Source organism: Tamandua tetradactyla, chromosome X (assembly GCF_023851605.1).
Source record: "Tamandua tetradactyla isolate mTamTet1 chromosome X, mTamTet1.pri, whole genome shotgun sequence".
Classification (NCBI taxonomy): Eukaryota; Metazoa; Chordata; class Mammalia; order Pilosa; family Myrmecophagidae; genus Tamandua; species Tamandua tetradactyla.
In genome coordinates, this window is record NC_135353.1 from 95,379,238 (window position 1) to 95,401,035 (window position 21,798).

Sequence of the window (21,798 nt, forward strand, 5' to 3'; positions counted from 1 at the left end):
GGCAGGGTGAGAACCCGGGAAGGAAAACCAGTAGCATCATCAGCAGCAACAGCATTAGCGGTAGCGGCAGTAGCAGCATTTAGCAATAGCTTTAACAGCACAGCGGCAGTAGCAGCCGCCCTCCTGCTCTCCTTCCCGCGGACTGCCACAGCCGCTGCGCTGAGCCGGCTCCAGGAACCGCGCGCGCAGCCCTCTCTTAAGGTAGCCCCAGCCCAAGCAAGCTGCGGTGCATCTAAGCACCGACCCTGCAAGCAGCTGGGCGCAGAGTTTCAGGACCAGAGCCCGACAGTGCTGACTCCATCTAGCGCGGCCGCGGAGGAGCTTAAGGGAGCTAACGAGGGAGAGAGGCGCGTCCACCTGGCGGCCCGGCGCATGGAGCTGAGGCAGTGGCGGCGGCGGCGGCGGCAGTAGTAGCAGCAGCGGCGGCGGCAGCAGCTCGAGCAGCTGCAGCGACGGCGGCAGGCCAGCCTTGACTGCGGCCACGCCAGGTCCAGCGCCCTCAGCCTGAGCCCGGCGACGTGCTCCGCGGAAATCGACCTGTGAGGTGAGTACGATTGCTGCCTTCCAGATCCCGGCCTTCTCGCCGTATCCCACACTGGCTAGGGGTGGCAGCGGCTGAGGTGGAACGAATGGGAGGAAGCCGAGCGAAAAGAGGAGGAAGGGAAAACGGAGGGGAGGACGTCTGCGTGAGAATGGCGTGCATATGTGTCTGTACATGAGGAAAAGAGGCCACGAGCGCGAGAAATCACAACGCGCCCTGCCAGGCACTGCAATCTAGGAAAGGCCTCTATGCTTGCGCGGGGGGCGGGGGGAGGGGAAGCAGCGAGCGGGCCAGAGCCGCCACGCGTACACGCACACAGCTAGGCAGCGGTAACAGGCAGAGTGCCGCCTCCCTGCGGGCTGGTGCCCATGAGTCTGCCTAGGGAATGGGGCACGGGCACAGCACGCTTCGGTGAGAGCAGACTTGGGCCAAAGCCGCAAAGGTGCGAAGCCGCGTCGCTGGTGCTTCCTCGGCACGCAGGGCGGCCCTATAGCCCACTGAGCGCCTGCGGAGCACAAGCCATCCGACCAGAGCCGCAGGAGGGCAAATTGGGGGCGCTACTGAGCCTCGCCCAGCTTGTCACCTTAGCGGAAATTGGCCTGAGGCCCCTTCCCTCTCTCAGAGGCAGTCCAATTGACGCTTTACTGCGCGGCTTCTCAAGCATCTCCTTGCCGCACCCTGCAGCACACGTCCACTCGGATGCCATACACCCTGTGAGGCGGGGAGGCCGTAAGCCAATACCGGGAGCGGGACCCCGCTCCTGAAAAGTGTGGGAAACGCGCCGCTTGAGTTGCCGCTGTTCTGAGGAATCCAGCGGTTTCGGCATGACTGCTTCTGTCTGTCTGATTCGTGAGGAACCGAATCACCCGCGCAAGGTTTTCTATCTTATTCGAAGTTAAAAAAAAAATTGGCATCTCTATTTCGACGCCAGCACCCTTGATTTTGGTCGAGCTTTTAGTTGCATTTTGGAATAAGTGGGCTTAATGTTTCGCCTGTGGGTATTGGCTTCCAGCATACTATTGGATTATGTGCATACATAGCAGTACATTTAGCTATGTGGCCTTTTCCTAACGGTCCATATTCTAGACTTGTTATACCAAGACATGATTTGTGTATACGGTTGGCAGAACTGTTTTCAAAAATCATCTAAAGCACTTTAGCCTGGTATTTGAGTATCCCTTCGTTTGTCTTTGGTGGAGGAACAGAGTGTGTTGATAGTTCCTGAAATGTTTTGCTTTATGAGAAAAAATGTTCCGGTGGTCTTCTCTGAACTACGAGAGACATTTGGGGTTTTGGGGGGTGAATGCCCCTTAAATCTTTTACACATAGGGTAACACATGACCAAATGTCTTATTTACGGCAATGACGTTCTCATGTCTGAGAAGTCTTTACACTTATTTATAATACATTTTTAGAAGGGAACAAAAAAAGCCCTAAATAACTGTCATTTTACATATTAACTAGGAAACTGGCTAATCAAATAAAACTGGCTGAGTGTCTGAAACTCTATCCCAGTGAAATATGTGGCTGTGAATATAATTAACCATCTGTCTAGTGAGCAGTTTAAATTTGGGATGGTAGATTTTTATTACAGTGTCTAATTTCTGGAAGACTTGTACATTTTACCTAGCAATAAAAACAAAAGAGTATTTGCTTACTAGGTCAAAGATTTACTTGTATTGTGGTGGGATTCCCTTCCGCCTCCCCAGACTTCTTTCCTAGTCCCCACACTCCTTGAGCTGGGAGGTCAAAATGAACCTCTTGCTTTGCAAACGGCATATTTACAAGAGAGGAACTCAAATGAGCCCTGGCAGTTAGTGAGTCGACATTTTTGTTTTTTGGAAATGCCATCCAATATTCTACTTCCCACAGAACCTAGATAGATTGCATGCATTTGAGTTGAAATGTAAAATTTTTTTGTGCATGTGTGTGTTCAAATGGGGTAAGGTTATTGGACTAAAATTTATAACACTAGAAATTCGACGATTTACTTCTATCTAAATCTCCGTCTGGTTCTTCCCCCACAGACTACATACTCACACTCAAAAAAAAAATCACGTTCTTTTGTCCTTTCAGATAGATTTTTTAAGCTAACAGTGTTAGCAATATGTTGGGAAACTGCTTTTTATGGAAATCAGAAGTGCATACCATAAAATGAAAGGATATTGTACATATTTAAAAATTTTCCCCTATGATGTCCTTTCAACAAGAAATTGATTGCTAGGAAAAAATGAGTAGACTTTGGGTAAAGATGAATTAGCATTGAAAGATTAGATTTCATAGACCTTCACCAAATAGCTCTTGTCAGAACATAATTAAAATGAACCATGAGTTGATTGTGCATTGGGCTAGAGAAAGTCATTTAAAGGGAAATACTTTTAAAACAAATATTTGGCTAAATAACAGCTCTGATAAATGGATAACAATTATGTAAGCACATGGTAAAATTTGACATATGTTGAGTCTGTTAAATAAATCAACCTGATCAGTGAATAAATCTTCCATGCATCAATGCCTTTTAAATACACAGATACACACATACACACACACAAGCAAGTTATAACACTTTCTTGCCAAAGTCAAACAACTATCGAAATCTGATGCATGATCTTTGTTTTCCTACTCGGAATCTCTCTTCTCCTTTTTTCTTTTGCACTATCTTCTCATTACCTGTGAGCTTACTCCTATACCAGAGGGACCTAAAAATGTGGTGGGGTTGCCTGTGTTGAGGAGGTGGGAGAAGAGAGATGAAAAAAATGATAAGCACTGATTGAAAACCTGTGAAGATGTGCTTATGGATCCTGGCACAATCATTCTGGAGATCCAGGTCTCACTGAAGTGTTTGCTTAGAAGAGGTACTGGCCTAGCTAAAAAAGCACTGACTTTAGTTTCTCTGTTCCTAAGTCCAGGTCTAGTGAATAAGCTTTTCCCCTAAATCCCGTAGTAAGGAAAGAAAAAAGAGATTCTAATTGGCCTCTGACTTTGTTACATTATCTTTAAACTTCTTTATCTGGTGGCACATGCATTGTTTAAGTGTTCCTGCTCACAGTAAGCAAGCAAAAAAAGAGAAGGACCAACACAAGTGATAGACTAGGGGGATAATAGGTCATCTGGCTTCCCTGCTTTTCTTATCCTAGAGATTTCCAGGTTTAGGTATTTTTTAATTCTTTTTATCTCCTCTGAAAAGTCACCCATCAGCTCCCTAACTGACAATTTTTCCACTGGAAAGCATCTTTTGAAACCTAAGTTCATAAGACTAGACACAAAGAACTAGTTGGCTTTCCACTTCTCCAGAGCTGCTTGAAAACAAAACAAAAAGCACTGGATGAGACCAAATCAATTGGGGCTACTTTTAACTTCAGACCTTTTCTATTGTCCAAAATAATTATTTTTAGGTAGAGATATATATTCTTCTCTTCGCACACAACATTGAACCATGGTAACAGTAAGCCCATCACGAACCTTGTGAAATCAGGTCTGGGATAAGGTCAGCCAGGAAACTGGAGGGAGAGCAGAGGCGGCCCTTTAGTGATGGTAGGGCCTTCTCTCTAGGCCAGCTGCAGGTTAGAGGTGATGACTGTCTTTGTCTCTTCCATCCAGTCCTTCATTGCCCACAGTAATTTGCAGGCCTCTGCTAGGAAGTGTGCTCTTTATAGTGTATTTGTCTTTAGATAAGTTCTGTGACCTGATGTCTTTCCCTCCCTTGTTTTCTGGTGGAAGAAGAACTGAAGCATTCAGCATCAACTAATATGAACACAATTTTTATTTTTACAAAGGACATGTCATAGGTCATTTTATCCATCCACATTAAGATCATTTTGATGCAAATAATCATCTGCTGCTTTTTCAAGCACCCCAAACCCCCATAAAAAATTATAGCATCTTGCCCTCAGTAGCTTATTTCAAGTGTTACGTAATTAGCCTAAGCAAGAACCTGCTCCTAATTTATATCCTGAGAGGGGTTAAAAGCTAGAGATCATGATACCATAGGCCTGACTGCTTAAAATAGTGCCAAATAATCCTTTATCAAGAACAGGCACATAGTTTCCTTTTATTGGGCGAAATTAAAGCATTTCCTCTGTGGAAGGCCATAAGTAGGATGACCATATGTCCAGTTTACACCTGTTGTTCTGACATAATTATTTCAATCCCAGAAATGTCTTGGTTTGGACAAAAATTTCTATGGTCACTCTAACTATAAGCTACTTTTGAATCAATTTATACTTCTGGATTTGGGGAGGTGGTTATATGTTCAAAACTGGGGGAAGATAATGAGCTTTGTGGATGTCGTATTCCCTTAGCTCAGCTCAATCTATCCTTTTTCTAGCTAAGAGATCTTCCTGGAGCAGAAAAGCCTGAGCAATGATTCAGGCTTTGGGCTGAACAGAATTGGGTCCAAAGACTTCCCTCCAAATTGCAAGTGTGTATTTAGATCACAGATGCACACTCTACACGTACAAAGAGGTGCTATCCACATGCTAGAGAGTGGCTGCTCTTATTTTCATGGAAGACCTGTAGGAGGTAATAAACTTAATCAGGAGGCATTTTGGCTTAGAAAGAACATTCTGACCATGATAGTTGTGAGACAAGAGTGGTGCCAAGGGAAGTGTGAATTTTTTCAGAATATTTGAGAACTGCACAGGCAACCCTGTCCAGAATAGTTTGCATGTGGTCTGCCTTTTTTTCCTTTATATTATTCTTCCATACGCCTTTTCTGCAATGGACAAGATGATCTTTTAAACTGTCTTCCAGTCTAAGTATCAGTGATTGTCTTTCACTGATCTAGAGGAGGGGTCAAAGGAAACTAGACTCCATGGGGTAAATCTGACATGCCGTCTGTTTTTGTAAATAAAGTTCTATTGGAACACAGCCAGATTCATTCATTTACATATTATCTCTGGCTGCTTTCGTGTTACAACAGCAGAGTTGGGTAGCTGTAACAGAGACTGTATGGCCCACAAAGTCCATAATATCTATTATCTGGCTCTTTGCAGAAAAGTTTGGTGACCCATGATCTAGAGTACTGCCAGACCATTCAAAGTAAATTTCCCACAAGAAAATAACACATCTTTGGTGTCTTTCTCTCTCTTTCTCTTTCCCCTTCCTTTCCCCCCAGTCTTACGTTTTTAAGTTCCTCAGTTGTCAAACCACTATTCCTTCTTAATGCCATGGGAAAAAAATAATGTAGATGAAGAAAATGTGGAGCCATTTAGATTTGCTTTTGCAAATGTTTAAGATTCCCCTTCTTAGGCTTTACTTAGGCCAATGTTAAAATGAGTCCACATTTCCTGATCATATATCAGCTTTATCTTGGGTTTGAGAAATTGTTCAGGAGCTGGTGAAGTGACAGGGAAATGACCCTAAAAGTGAAATCTGGTGTGAATTTGAGTCAGAATGTCAGTAGTAATCTTTTTTTAACCTGTCTATTGGAGAAACCTAAATTTGGTGGTGCTGCTAAAATCTTTCTGCCCTCTTCCCAGTATTTGTCATGTTATTCCAGACACACGTGATTTATTAACCCAGAGACCAAGTCTCAGCAACTGTCCCAAACAGAGTTCCACTGTTATTTTAGTTACTAAATCAGTGGAACACACTTTTGAAGACATGCTTCTTTACTAAGTAGGGGAATAGAAAAAGTGGTCTGGACCATCACTATCTAGCCCAGTGATCCCTGACCTTTTTATGGCATGAACCCCTGTGATGTAGTCCAAGTTGATGAAATCCAAGAATATTTTCTTTAGGAAAGTGCACATTTGCACATATATAACACTTACACACAGTTTCAAGAAGTCCAACCATGTGTTTTGAGTTTAAAACCTCTGCACTAACCTTTTCCCAGTTACAGAATTCCTGTTGCATGAGTGTCAAGGTCAGGGTAGCTTGAAATGGAAGCCATGAAAATTACTCTTAAGAAAACATGTTATTAGTAAATTTGTGGTCTATAGCCTGCAGCTACTGGTTATGAGCATTTTTATGATTAGCTCTGATGGGAATTTTTATTATGAAAAAAAGTCACTCATACTCCCTTGAAATTACTGTTCTCGCCAAAAACAGATCAAGACTAGCTTCCCCAGATCCTTGACTTAACTCTCAGATTCTTAAAAATTGACTTTATAGCACTCACCTCCCACAAGTCCATCATTAATATATAAAACATATTCAGTAAAATCCCCATCTCTTTCTCCCCCTCCCTTTTAACCCTCCCCCTCTTAGCCAAGGACCTGACAAAAATAGGGGACTCTTTCTAGTACTGATCTTTGGGTGTGATAATAGAGTCAGAGAGGTCGATGGTGTCCAGTCATGTTTATGAGAATCTCTTGAGACCTGTGGGGCCTTTTGGAGTATTAATCATCTTGTAGAGAGTTCCTAGATTTCATCCTAGAGAGCTAAAATTATACCTTAAAAGCAAGACTCCCTAAGCTTTGCAAACGTGAATATATACCACATCTGCACCTTTCATTAGGGTGGTAGAACCAATCCTATCCATGAATAAATGTGTATTACCCATTTCTTTCCTTCTTGTCTTAACAGTTTGGAATATGGCATAGTATGAGGGTTAATAGAATTGTAAGGTAGAAAGGTCCATTCATGATCGTTCCTAATTCAATTCAGCAAACATTTATTGAACATTTATTGAACATCTACTCTGCACTAAGCACTGGGATACTAAAGCCAGAGAACAAAATTAAAATGTATCATCCTGTTTTATAGGAAATTAGCTTTGTTCTTGGCTGGATATTTTTACCATGTTCATTGATTTACTCCACCCTTTTTCTAATTCAGTGCATTTTACTATTCTTTCCACATTCTCCCCATTGGCAAATAAGTATAGATACCTTATAGATAGGCATGGTTTCCTAAAACAGCAGGAAGTCCCTTGGCAAATAAGTATCTCTAGCTGGGTTGAGACAGATTTCTAGCTCCTCTGGTGTAGAATCTTCTGTTCTTACTTCTGTATTGACTTAGCAGACCCCAATTAATGGGGGATGACATGTTTCCTTTCCCTGAAATTCTTACGCAAGATCTTTATCATTGCTTTCATTGGTGATGTTGGATTGCAAATAGCATTAGACATGATATCTTGACCATTGCCTTATGGTTATAGTACAGAGTATTGACTTCTGTCTAATGAATTAAATGTATTCTGCAAAAAAGCCATTTGTTCATCTTAGAGTAGGTTAGTTTTTAACCCCTATTTAGTGGATGTGATGGTTAGGTTCTGGTGTCAAGGAGGCCATTTGTCTGGTCAGGCAAGCACTGGTCTGAGCATTGCTGTAAGGATATTTCGTGGCTGGTTGATAAGTTGGAAGACTGGTTTGTTAAATCATCAGTCACTTGATTGCAGCTGTGGTTGATTACACCTGCGGTCAGCTAAGGGCACATCTCCCACAAACAGGATAATCCAATCAGTTGAAGACTTTTAAGGAAGAAGAGAAGCTTTTTCTCTGCTTCTTCAGCCAGTGAGCCTCTCCTGTGAAGTTCATCGAGACCCTTTGTTGGAGCTGCCAGCTTCACAGCCTGACTTACAAATTTTGGACTCTTCCATTCCAACAGTTGCATGAGACACCTTTATAAATCTCATATTTATAGATATCTCCTGTTGGTTCTGTACCTCTAGAGAAATCTGACTAATACAGTTTGGTACCACGAGTGGTTCTTGAGAAACATAATCTTAAAATGGATTTTTACAATTGGTTTTCTACTCTGATTAGACTCAGAGGCACTAATGACTGTGTTTCCAGTAATCAAGATGGCAGTGACAGTCCATGGGGTGAGTTGGCATGAGAGATACACAAAATTCACTATTTGATTCTACTAATTATATGCTTATACAAGGCAGGCTCTGGGTGAGAGTGGTTTTCACACTTTATCGGACTTTAGTTGAATTAAGAGGTATAATGAATTGTTGTTAGATATGCTGAATTCAGTTAGGAGGGAAAGGGATGAGCTGAAGGCTTCAAATTTGCAACTCAAATGCTGTATGAAAGATGTAAAGTTGCAATGTGTGCACTATAAGAAAATCTCATTTCCTGTGGTCGCTGACTGGAGATTTCTGAAAACCAGACACAGAGCCTCATTGTGTATGTAGCAGATTTACAAACTAAAGTAAAATCTCAATCTTTCTTGGTGTATGCTGTTAAAGTAATAGCTTTGATTAGAAAAGAATAGGAATCCTAAAACTTGGGAAGGAGACATATGACTTGGTAATGATGGCAGTGTGGACAAGGAATCCCTGGAATCTGGTGAACCTTTGCTAGATCAATCTGTAATGTACTGTCCTGAGGAAACAGGTACTCAGTCTCCAGCTTGCCTTGAGGAAGCACCTTCCCAGCCTCTAGTCTGCCCAGAGGAGTCTGTCATCCAACCTCCACCTTAAGAGATTAATCCTTTGCTGCCTGCTAAACTTTTAACCACCTCCCCTGGGGAAGCAGCCTCATTCATCTATCTGGAGCTATTAATCCTGTTTCACCAGATGAAATTGCAACGGAATGCCCTGGGGTAATTGACTTGAAAGACACTTCTATTTCTTTTCATGACCCACCCCCCACCCACTCTCTTTTCTTCAAGACCTATAACTAGACTGTAGTCCCAACAGGCCCCGAAAGGTGAGATACAAAGTGTGACCCAAGCGGAGGTATGCTATAGTCCAAAAGAACTGCATGAGTTTTCCAATTTATATAGACAGAAATCCAGAAATGGATTTTAAGGGTGTGGAATAATGGTGGAAGGAATACAAAGGTGGATCAAGCTGAATTTATCGATATGGGCCCACTAAGCAGAAATTCTGTGCTCAATGTTTTGGCATGAGGGGTTAGAAAGGGCATTAATAGTTTGCTTGGATAGTTGCCTGAAAACATGGATCGAAACGTGGTTGACATTACCTGAGGTTGAAATGCCAGAACTTCCCTGGTATAATGTAGATGAAGGGATACAGAGGTTTAGAGAGATTGGAATGTTAGAGTGGGTTTATCATGGAAGACCTACTTTCACACCCCAGGAATGTCCAGAGGGTACATCTTTCACCAGAACCTCGAGAAATAAATTCGTGAGATTTGCTCCATCATCCCTGAAGAGCTCTGTAGTTGCCCTTATCTGTAGGGCAGATATTACTGTGGGAACTGCTGTCACTGAGCTAGAATCCTTAAACACATTGGGGATGAGCATATCCTGAGTTCATAGAAGCCATGTGGTGACAGTTAATCACCGTAGACAAGGTGGGTGGAGCCACCATAATGGACAGCAGACTCAAAGCAGCAGTCAAAATTATGTGACTTGCAGAGAGAGACTTGTGGCATTGGCTAGTAGATGGGGGGTACTTAAAGTAAAATAGATGGGTAATCTACTAAGTTCTTGTTTCAGCTATATAAGCAGAAGAATTCTAGGTCAAGTGAACAGAACTGTAAGTTGAATTACAGACACAGAGTCACTGTCCCTTAATAGGTTCCCAGACTTGAGAGAGTTTACAGACCCAGAGCCCTTTGAATGAGGAAGAGCTGGGTACCCTTGGGAAAGGACCTTGTTACACTGCCAACAATTTACAGTGTTAAATTTCCTTTCAGCCTTTCCCAAGGAAATCTTTGACCTTTTACCAGGGTGGCTGTTCATTGGGGAAAAGGAAATGATCAGATATTTCAGGGATTATTAGACCCTAGCTCAGAAGTAACCATTAATTCCAGGGGAACCAAAATGTCACTCTGGTCTACCAGTCAGAGTAGGGGCTTATGGAGGTCAAGTGATTGATGGAGTTTTAGCTCAAGTCCATTTCACAGTGGGTTCAGTGGGTCTCAGGAGCATTCTGTGGTCATTTTCCCAGTTCCAGAATGCATAATTGGAATCAAAATACTCAGTAACTGGCAGAATCCCCACAGGGGATGACCTGTAGGGAACTTGATCATTTCTCCCTCCCATAAGACATCACACTGGTCCATTATATTGATGATTCATGTTTATTGGACCTGGTAAGCAAAAAGTAACAACTACCCTAGACTTATTGGTAAGGTATTTGTGTGTCAGGGAATGGGAGCTAAATACAACAAAAATACAGGGGACTTCAGCCTAGTGAAATTTTTAGGTATCCAGTAGTGTGGGGCATGTTGTGATATCCCTTCTAAGGTAAAGGATAAGCTGTTGCATCTGGCCCCTCCTATGACCAAAAAAGAAGCACAATGCCTAGTTGGCATCTTTGGATTTTGGAGACAACATATTCTTCAATATGTTGCTACTCCAGCCCATTTACCGAGGGATCAGAAAAGCTGCTAATTTTTAGGTGGCACCGGAATAAGAGGCAACTTTGTGACAAGTCCAGGCTGCTGTGCAAGCTACTCTGCTACTGGGCCATATGATCCAGCAGGATCCAATGGTACTGGAATTATCAGTGGCAAAAAAGGTTGCTGTCTGGGACCTTTGACAGGCTCCTACAAGAGAATCACAACCCAGACCCTTAAGATTTTGGAATAAAGCCTTACCATCCTCTGCAGATAACTATGCTTTTTTTGAGAAACAGCTTTCAGCCTGCCACTGGGCCTTATTAGAGACTGAATGCTTAATCATGGGCCACTAAGTTACCATGAGACCTGAGTTGCCTGTCATGAGCTGGGTATTGTCTGACCCACCAAGCCACAAAGTTGAGCTTGTACTGCAGCACTCCATCATAAAAGGGAAATGTTATATCATAGATAGGGCTCGAGCAGGTCCTAAAGGCACAAGTAAGTTACATGAGGAAGTGGCCCAAATACCCATGACCCCCACCTGTGTCATATTACCTTCTCTTTCCCAGCCCAGAGCTATGGCCTTTTGGGGAGTTCCTTAGACTCAATTGACTGAGGAAGAGAAAACTTTGGCCTGATTTACAGATTGTTCTGCATGATATGCAAGTACCAGCTGGAAGTGGACAGCTGCAGCACTACAACCCATTTCTAGGATGTGCTTAAAGGACAATGGTGAGAGAAAATCCTCCTCGTGGGCAGAACTTGGAGCAGTGCACCTGGTTGTCCATTTTGCTTGCAAGGAAAACTGTCCAGAGGTGTGTTTGTATACAGAGTCATCACTGTTACTAATAGTTTGGTTGGATAGTCAGGACTTGGAAGGAGCATGATTGGGAAATTGGTGACAAGGAGGTCTGGGAAAAAGGTATGTGGATGGACCTTTCTGAGTGGGCAAAGAACTTGAAGATATTTGTGTCCTATGTGAATGCTCACCACAGGGTGACTTCAGCAGAGAAAAGTTTTAATAATCAAGTGGATAAGATGGCCTGTTCTGTGGATAAAAATCATCCTCTTTACCCAGCCACTCCTGCCACTGCCCAATGGGCTCATGAACAAAATGGTCATGGTTATATGGATGGAAGTTATGCATGGGCTCAGCAACATGGACTTCCATTTACCAAAGCCAACCTGTTTATGGCCACTTCAGAGTGCCCAATCTGCTAGCAGCTGAGACACACACTCAGTCCCAATATGGTACCATTCCCTGAGGTGATCAGCTTGCTACATGGTGGCAGGTTGATTATATTCGACCACTTCCATCATGGAAGGAGCAATGATTTGTTCTAACTCGAATAGAGAAGACACATACTCCGGATATGTGTTTACATTCCCTACATGCCGTGCTTCTGTAAAAACTACCGTATTTGGACTTACCGAATGTCCTATCCACTGTCATGGTATTTCACAGAGCATTGCTTCTGATCAAGGAACCCACTTCACAGCAAATGAAGTGCAGGAATGGGCACATGCTCATGGAACTCTCTGGTCTTACCATGTTCCCCATCACCCAGAGGCAGCTGGGTTGATAGAATGGAGGAATGGCTCTTGAAGACCCAATTATGGTGCCAACTAGGTGACAATGCCTTGCAGGGCTGGAGCAGTGTTCTCTAGGAGACTGTGTATGCTCTGAATCAGTTTCCACTGTATGGTGCTGTTTCTCTCATAGCTAGGATTCACGGGTCCAGGAATCAAGGAGTGGGAATAGGAGTGGCAGCAACCACTGTCATCCCTAGTGATCCACTAGAAAAGTTTTTGTTTCCTGTCCCTGAAATCTTAAACTCTGCTGGTCTACAGGTCTTACTTCCAAAAGGGGGAATGCTCCTACTAGGAGATACAACAATAATTCCATTGAACTCAAAGTTATGACTGTCACCTGGCCACTTTGGGCTTCTAGTGCCTCTAACAATACGCAATACAGGGGATTACTGTTTTGTCTGAGGTGATTGAGCCTGACTCTCAAGAGGAAATAAGACTGCCTATACAATGGAGGTAAAGAAAGTTTTCCCGGAATACAGGAGATCCCCTAGGGTATCTCTTAGTACTACCATGCCCTGTGTTTAAAATCAATACAAAAGTGTATCAACCCCATCCAGGCAGGACTACCAATGACCCAGAAACTTCAGGAATAAAGGTATGGGTCACCCCACCTGTCAAAGACAGCAGCCAGCTGAAGTGCTTGCTGAGTGTAAAGGGATTATGGAATGGGTAGTGGAAGAAGGTAGTGATAGATATGAACTGTGACCACGTGACCAGTTACAGAAATGAGTATGTTATGGTGTGAATATTTCCTCCCTGTTTTGTTATGAGTATATTTTTATTTGTACATAAGCAAGTATCTTATTTTCCTCTTATCATATGACATAATTTAGGGTTTTCATGTTTTCGTATTTAAGTCATAGGCAATGAAGTTGAAGCATGAATGTTACCTAAGGACTTGCACCCTATTCTGGAGAGATGTAGTGCATTTTACGGTTGTATGCAGGACAGTTGAGTATTGTTAGGTGAAACATATATCTGTTATTTTGTTCTATTTTGAAATTATGCATATTTCAAGGTGAGATGTGTAGATGTCAAGTTGACAATGGGTGGACTGTGATGGTTAGGTTCTGGTGTCAACTTGGCCAGGTGGTGATGCCCAGTTGTCTGGTCAAGCAAGCACTGGCCTGACTGTTGCTGCAAGGATATTTCATGGCTAGTTGATAAGACAGAAGGCTGGTTTATTAAATCATCAGTCAGTTGATTGCAGGTGTGTCTGATTACATCTGCAGTCATCTAAGGGCACATCTCCCACAAACAGGATAATCCAATCAGTTGAAGGCTTTTAAGGAAAAAGAGAGACCAGTGAGCCTCTCCTGTGAAGTTTATCAATAGCCTTCATCAGAGCCACCAGCTTCACAGCCTGCCTTATGGATTTTGGACTCTTCCATTTCAATAGTTGCATGAGACACCTTTGTAAATCTCATATTTACAGATGTCTCCTGTTGGTTCTGTTTCTCCAGAGCACCCTGACTAATTCAGTAGCTATATTAGTTTTCTATGGCTTCTGTAACAGATTACCAAAATCTTCATGGTTTAAACCATTGTAAATTTATTCATACAGTTCTGGAGTTTAGGAATCTGCAGTGGTCTCACAGTGCTAAAATCAAGATGTGATTTGAGCTGCATTCCTTTCTTGAGGCTCTAGGGGAAACTCCATTTCCTTTTCTTTTCCAGCTTCTAGAAGCTGACCATATTCCTTAGCTCATGGCCTCCATGCATCTTCAAAGCCAGCAATGGCAGATTGATTCCTAGCATTGCAGCACTTCAATCTTGATTCCATTGTCACAACTCCTTCTCTAACTCTAACTCTTCTATCTCCCTCTTTCACTTATAAGTACACTTGTGATTTCATTGGGCCTACCTTGATGGACAATCCAGGATACTCTCCCCATCTCAAGGTTAGCTGATTTACAACCTTAATTCCATCTGCAACCTTAATTCCCCTTGTACCATGTAACCTAATGTACTCATAGATTCAGAGATAAGAACGTGGGCACCTTTGGAGAGGCCATTACTGCCTATACAGTGGCTTGATCTTGTTTTTAACATTTTATTTTTAAATATTTATAGATTCACAGGAGGTTGCAAGAAAGAGAGGTTCTTCACCCAGTTTCCTTCAATGGTTGTATCTTATATAACTATATTATAATATCAAAATTAAGAACCTGACATTGGAACAATGGGTATGTATAGTTCTGTCATTTTGTCATGTGTACATTTGTGTAATCATCACCGCAATCTATAAAAAGAGCTATTCCATCTCCCATCTTCACAATGTTCTCTCTCATGCCATCCCTTTATAGTGCTTATACTCACACTCACTCCCCTATCCTCACCATCCCTAACCCTTGGCAATCACTAATCTGTTTCCTATCTCTGTAATTTTGTCATTTTAAGAATGTCATAAAACTGGAATTTTACATGTTGGTTTTCTTCACTCATCATAATGCCCTTGAGTGAGAGTCAAATAAGTAGTTTTTCCTTTTTATTCCATGGTGTCATAGTGAAGATCATGTGCCAACTTGGCCAGGTGATGGTGCCCAGTTGTCTGGTCAGGCAAGCGCTGGCCTGTCTTTTGCTATAAGGACATTCATGGACTTAAATCATGACCATGTTGGAGGCATCCACAGTTGATGGCATTTGCAATCAGCTAAGGGAAGTGTCTTCTACAGTCTAATCACTGGAAGGCTTTTAAGGAGGATTCAGATGAGGCAGTCACTCTTCCTGCTTCAGCCGGCCAGCCTCTCCTGAGGGTTCATTGAGGACCTTCATTGGAGCTGCCATCTTGTGGCCTGCCCTGTAGATCTTGGACTCTTACATCCCTGCAGTTGCCCAGCCAGCCTCTCCTGAGAGTTCATTGAGGACTTTCTTTGGAGCTGCCAACTTGTGGCTTGCCCTACAAACCTTGGTACTGGGAGTGTTCTTAAGAAACAGAATCTTAAAAATGGGTTTTTACAATTGGTTTTCTACTCTGACTAGACTCAAAGGCACTAAAGACTCTGTTTCCTGTAATCAGAATGACACTGCCAATCCATGGGGTGAGCTGACAAAGGAGATAGTCAAAATATCACCATTGGAATCTACTAATACTTTTTTATATGAAGCCGGGCTCTGGGGGATAATGTTTTTTGACACCTTTACAGAGTTTTGTGGAAATAGGAGGTATAGAGATGTTGGCTGGTTGTTGTTAGGTACACTGTATACATTGATGAGGGAAAGGGATAGCTGAAGGCTTCAAATGAGAAGCTTGCACACTGTATGACAGATGTAAAAGTTTCTATGTGTGCCCTGAAGGAAAATCTTATTTCCTGTAGCTGCAGACTTGAGATCTCTGAAAATCAGACAGAGTCTCACTGTTAGGGTAGCAACTTTACAACATAAACTGAAATCTCAACCCTGCATGGTGTCTGCCATTAGAGTGAGGGCATTGATTGGAAAGGAGTGGGACCCTGAAAAATGGGATGGTGACATATGGATTGATAATGATGGCGGTGGAGAGTTAAAAACCCTAGATCGTGCTGAGTATTTTCTAGATAAGCCTGAAATAGTCTTCCCTTAGGGCATAGTTGTCCCACCTCCAACTTGCCCTGAGGAGATGGCCACTCGACCTCCACTGGAAGGGATTAGCTATGGAGTGACTAAATCCTGTTTCACCAGATGAAACTGCAAACGAATGCCCTGAAGCAATTGGCTTGGAAGATACTTCTAATTCTTTTCATGACCCACCCCACCATCCCTCATTTCTTCCAGACCTATAGCTAGGCTAAAATCCTAATAAGTCCCAAAAGGTGAGGTACAAAGTGTGTCACCCATGAGGAGATATGTCATACCCCAAAAGAACTGCATGAGTTTTCAAATTTATATACACAGAAATCAGGAGAGTATGTGTGGCAATGGATTTTAAGGGTGTGGGATAATGGTGGGAGGAATATAAAGCTGGATTAGGCTGAATTTATTGATATGGGCCGACTAGGCAGAGATTCTGCATTTAGTGTTATAGTTTAAGGGGTTAGAAAAGACATTAATGGTTTGTTTGGATGGTTGGATGAAACATGGGCCAAAGACTGAAATGCCAGAACTGCCCTGGTATAATGTAGATGAGGGGATCCAGAGCCTTAGAGAGACTGGAATGTTAGAGTGGATTTATCATGGAAAGGCTGCTCATACACCCCAGCAATGTCCAGAGGATGCACCTTTTACCAGAACTGTGAGAAATAAATTTGTGAAACTAGCTCCATCATCCCTGAAGAGCTCTGCAGTTGCACTTCTCTGTAGGCCAGATATTACTGTAGGAACTGCTGTCACTGAGCTGGAATCCTTAAATACAATGAGGATGATTGGATCCCCAGTTGGCAGAAGCCAGGTGGCAGTACTTAATTGCCAAACACAAGGTGGACATGGCTATCATAATGGACAAAACAGCAGTCAGAATAATCTGACATGCAGAGACTTGTGGTGTTGGCTAGTGAATCATAGGGTACCTAGAAGTACAATAAATGGGCAGGCTACAAAATTCTTGTTTGAGCTGTATAAGCAAAAGAGTTCTAGGTCAAGTGAGCAGAAATCTACATTGAATTACAGATCAAAGAGTTATGGCCCCTTAATCAATTTCCAGACTTGGGACAGTTTACAGACCCAGAGCCCCTTGAATGAGGGGAAGGCAGGTCTCTTTGGGGGAGGACCCGGTTACACTGCCACAAATTTATACTGCTAATCTTCTTCCAAGCCTTCCGCAAGGAGATTGGCAGCCTTTTAACCGGGAAATTGTGCAGTGGGGAAAAAGAAATGATCAAATATTTGGGGGATTATTAGACACTGGTTCAAAAGTGACATTAATTCCAGGGGACCCAAAATGTCACTCTGATCCGCCAGTTAGAGTGGGGGCTAATGGAAGTCAAGTGATCAATGGAGTTTTAGTTCAAGCCTGTCTCATAGTGGGTCCACTGGGCCCCTGGACCCATTCTGTAGTTATTTCCCCAGTTCCAGAATGCATGATTGGAACAGACATAATGAGCAACTGGTAGGATCCCCACATTGGTACTCTGACTCATGGAGTGAGAGCTATTATGGCAGGAAAGACTAAGTGGAAGCCACTAGAACTTCCCCCACCCAGCAAAATAGTAAATCAGAAGCAATACCAGATTCCTGGAAAGATTGTAGAGATAAGTGCTAGTTTTAAGGACTTGAAGGATGCAAGGATGATGATTCCCAACATGTCCCCATTCAACTCTTCTATTTGGTCTGTACAGAAAACAGATGGCTCTTGGAGGATGACAGTGGATTATCATAAACTCAACCAGGTCTTGACTCCAAATGCAGCTGCTATTCCAGACGTGGTATTATTGCTTGAGCAAATCAATACATCTATGCAGCTATTGATCTGGAAAACGTTTTTTCTCAATAGCTGTTAGTAAAGACCACCAGAAACACTTTGCATTCAGCTGGCAAGGTCAGCAATATACTTTTACTGTCCTTACCTCAGGGATATAGCAACTCGCTAGCCCTATGTCATAATCTTGTCTGCAAGGACCTTGATCGTTTCTTCCTCCCACAAGATATCACACTCGTCCATTATATTGATGATATCATGTTGATTGGACCTAGTGAGCAGGAAGTAGCAACTACTGTAGACTTATTGGTAAGGCATTTGTGTGTCCGAGTATGGGAGATAAATCCAACAAAAATACAGGGGCCTTCCACCTCTGTGAAATTTCTAGGTGGCTGGTGGTGTGGGGCATGTCAAGATATCTCTTCTAAGGTGAAGGATAAGTTGCTGCATCTGGCCCCTCTTATGACCAAAAGAGAGGTATAATGCCTAGTTGGTCTCTGGATTGTGACGACATATTCCTCATCTGGATGTGCTATTCTGGCCCATTTATTGAGTGACCAGAAGAGCATCTGATTTTGAGTGGGGACCTGAACAAGAGGAGGCCCTGAGACAGGTCCAGGCTGCTGTATAAGCTGCTTTGCCACTTGGACCATATGATCCAGCAGCTCCAAAGGTACTGGAAGTGTCAGTGGAAAATAGAGATCCTGTTTGAAACCTTTGGTAGGTCCCTATAGGAGAATCACAATGCAGACCCTTAAGATTTCTGAGTAAAGCCTTGCTATCTGCTGCAGATAACTACTCTCCTTTTGAGAAACAGCTATTAGCCTGCTACTGGGCCCTAGGAGAGACTGAATGCTTAACCATGAGCCACAAAGTTACCATGAGACCTGAGTTGCCTGTCATGAGCTGGGTGTTGTCTGACCCACCAAGCCATAAAGTTAGGCGTGCGCAGCAGCACTCTATTGTAAAATGGAAATGGTATATACAAGATAGGGCCAGAGCAGGTCCTGAAGGCATAAGTAAGTTACATGAAAAAGTGGCCCATATGCCCAAGGTCTCCACTCCTGCCACATTACCTTCTCTTTCCCAGACCAGAGCTATGGCCTCTTGGGGAGTTCTTTACAGTGAATTGATTGAGGAAGAGAAAACAGGACCTGGTTTACAGATGGTTTTGCACGATATGCAGGTCTCACCCAAAAGTGGACAGCTGCAACACTACAGCCCCTTTCCAGGATGTCCCTGAAGGATGGTGGTGAGGAGGAATCCTCTCAGTGGGCAGTGCTTTGAGCAGTGTACCTGGTTGTTCATTTTTCTTGGAAGGAGAACTGGCAAGAGGTGTGTTTGTATACTGAATAATGGGCTATTGCTAATGACTGGATGGTCAGGGACTTGGAAAGAGCATGATTGGTAAAATTGGTGACAAAGAGGTTTGGGGAAGAGGTATGTAGATAGAACTTTCTGAGTGGGCAAAGAACTTGAAGATATTTGTGTTCCTTGTTAATGTACACCAGAGGGTGACTTCAGCAGCTGAGGTTTTAATAATCAAGTGGAGAAGATGACCCATTCTGTGGATACCAGTCAGCCTCTTTCCCCAGCAACTCCTGTCATTGACCAATGGGCTCATGAACAAAGTGGTGATGGTGGTAAGGATGGAGGTTATGCATGGGTTCAGCAGCATAGACTTCCACTCACCAAAGCCAACCTGGCTATAGCCACTGCTGAGTGCCCATTCTGCCAGCGGCAGAGACCCACACTCAGCCCCTGATATGGCATCATTCCCTGATGTTATCAGCTGGCTACATGGTGGCAGGTTGATTACATTGGACCACTTCCCTCATGGAAGGGGCAGCGATTTGTTCTAAATGGAATGGACACGTACTGTGGATATGGGTCTGCTTTCCCTGCAAGCAATGCTTCTGTGAAAACTACCATCTGTGGACTTACAGGATGCCTTATCCGTTGTCATGGTATTCCACACAGCATTGCTTCTGATCAAGGAACCCACTTCACAGCAAATGAAGTGCTGGAATGGGCATATGTTCATGGAAATTCGCTGGTCTTACCATATTCCCCATCATCCAGAGGCAGCTGAATTGATAGAATGATGGAATGGCATTTTGAAAACTCAATTACAGTGCCAACTAGGTGGCAGTTCCTTGCAGGGCTATGGTGACATTCTTCAGGAGGCTGTGTATACTCTGAATCAGTGCCCGCAGTATGGTGCTGTTTCTCCTATAGCCAGGATCCATAGGTCCAGGAATCAAGGGGTGGAAATGGGAGTGGCCCACTCACTATTACCCCTGGTGATCCACTAGATTAATTTTTGCTTTCTGTTCTTGTGAACTTGAGCTCTGTTGGTCTATAGGTTTTACTTACAGAAGGGGGAATGCTTCCACCAAAAGAAACAAGAGTGATTTCATTGAAATGGAATCTATGACTGCCACCTGGTCACTTTGGGCTACTCATGCCCCTGGATATACAAGCCAGGAAAGGGATTACTTTACTGGCTGGAGTGATTGACCCTGACTATCAGGAAGAAATAGGACTGCAATTACCCAATGGAGGCAAAGAAGAGTTTTCCTGGGATATAGGAGATCCCCTAGGGCGTCTCTTAGTACTACCATTTCCTGTGATTATAATCAATGGAAAACTACACAACCCAATCCAGGCAGGACTACCAATGGCTCCGAAACTTCAGGAATGAAGGTTTGGGTCACCCCACCAGGCAAAGAACCACGGCCAGGTTTGAAGTGCTTGCTGAGGGTAAACGGAAAATGGAATGGGTAGTGGAAGAAGGTAGTGATAAATATGAACCACACCATGTGATTAGTTACAGAAACAAGGACTTGTAAAGGTATAAATATTTCTTCCTTGCTTTGTAATTAGTATCTATCTATTTATACATAAATCAAATATCTTTGTTTTCCTCTTTATTTTATCCCCTTTATCATATGACATAAGCTGTTCTGTTGATGTTATAGTATTTAAGTTGTAAGATATCAAGTTTAAGAGTGAATATTACCCAAGGACTTGCACCCTATTCTGGAGAGATTTGCTGTGTTTCCGGTTCTACGTGGGACAGTTGAGTATTGTTAGGCAAGGAAAAAATGTGTCTTATTGTTTTCTCTTTAGAGATTAAGTATGGTTTAAGGTGATATGTATAGTTGCCAAGTTGACAAGGGGTGGATTGTCATGGTTAGGCTCATGGGTCAACTTGGCCAGGTGGTGGTGCCCGGTCGTATGATGAGTCAAGCTCTGGCCTTTCTGTTGCTATGAGAACATTCATGGACTTAAATCATGACCACATTGGTGACATCCACAGCTGATGGCATTTAGCTAAGGGGAGTGTCTTCTGCAATGAGTGAGACTTAATATAATCACTGGAAGGCTTTTAAGGAGGATTCAGAAGAGACAATCGCTCTTACTGCTTCAGCCAGCTAGCCGCTCCTGAGAATTCATTGAGGATCTTCATTGGTGCTGCCAGCTTGTGGCCTGCTCTACAGATCTTACATCCCCATAGTTGCCCACCCAGCCTCTCCTGAGATTTCATTGAGGACCTTCATTGGAGTCGCCAGCTTTCAGCCTGCCCTACAGACCTTGCACTCTACATCCCCATGGTTATATGAGATACATTTATAAATTTTATATTTACAGATATCTCCTGTTGATTCTGTTTGTCTAGAGAACCCTAGCTAATACACATGGTATGGATGTACCACAGTTTGTTTAATCACTAACCTATGGAGGGACATTTTGGTTGACTCCAGTTTTTGATATTATGAATAAAGCTGGCAAGAACATTAGTATAAGATTTTGTATGAACATGTCTTCATTTCTCTTGGAAAAATGCTGAGAAGTGTGATTGCTAGGCCATATGGCAAGTGTATTGTTTCAGTTTGCTAAAGCTGCCAAAATGCAATATACCAGAAATGGGTTGGCTTTTCACAATGGGTATTTATTAAGTTACAAGTTACAATTCTAAGGCCATGGAAATGTCCAAATTAAGACATCAATATGAGGATACCTTCACTGAAGAAAGGCTAATGGCATCCAGGGTTCCTCATGGGAAAGCACTTGGTGATGTCTGCTGGTCCGTGTTTCCAGCATGTCTCCAGGCTTCTGTG

At 43.0% G+C, this 21,798-nt stretch overlaps 1 protein-coding gene across 1 annotated transcript in view; it reads left to right on the plus strand.

The window, feature by feature from the left end:
* Positions 1 to 447: 447 nt before the first annotated feature.
* Positions 448 to 21,798, plus strand: part of NEXMIF (neurite extension and migration factor) — a 244,269-nt gene continuing 222,918 nt past the window's right edge. The window contains exon 1 of the mRNA XM_077145395.1: positions 448 to 544. The gene's annotated coding sequence lies outside the window, so the exon portion shown is untranslated. The remainder of the gene's footprint in view (positions 545 to 21,798) is intronic.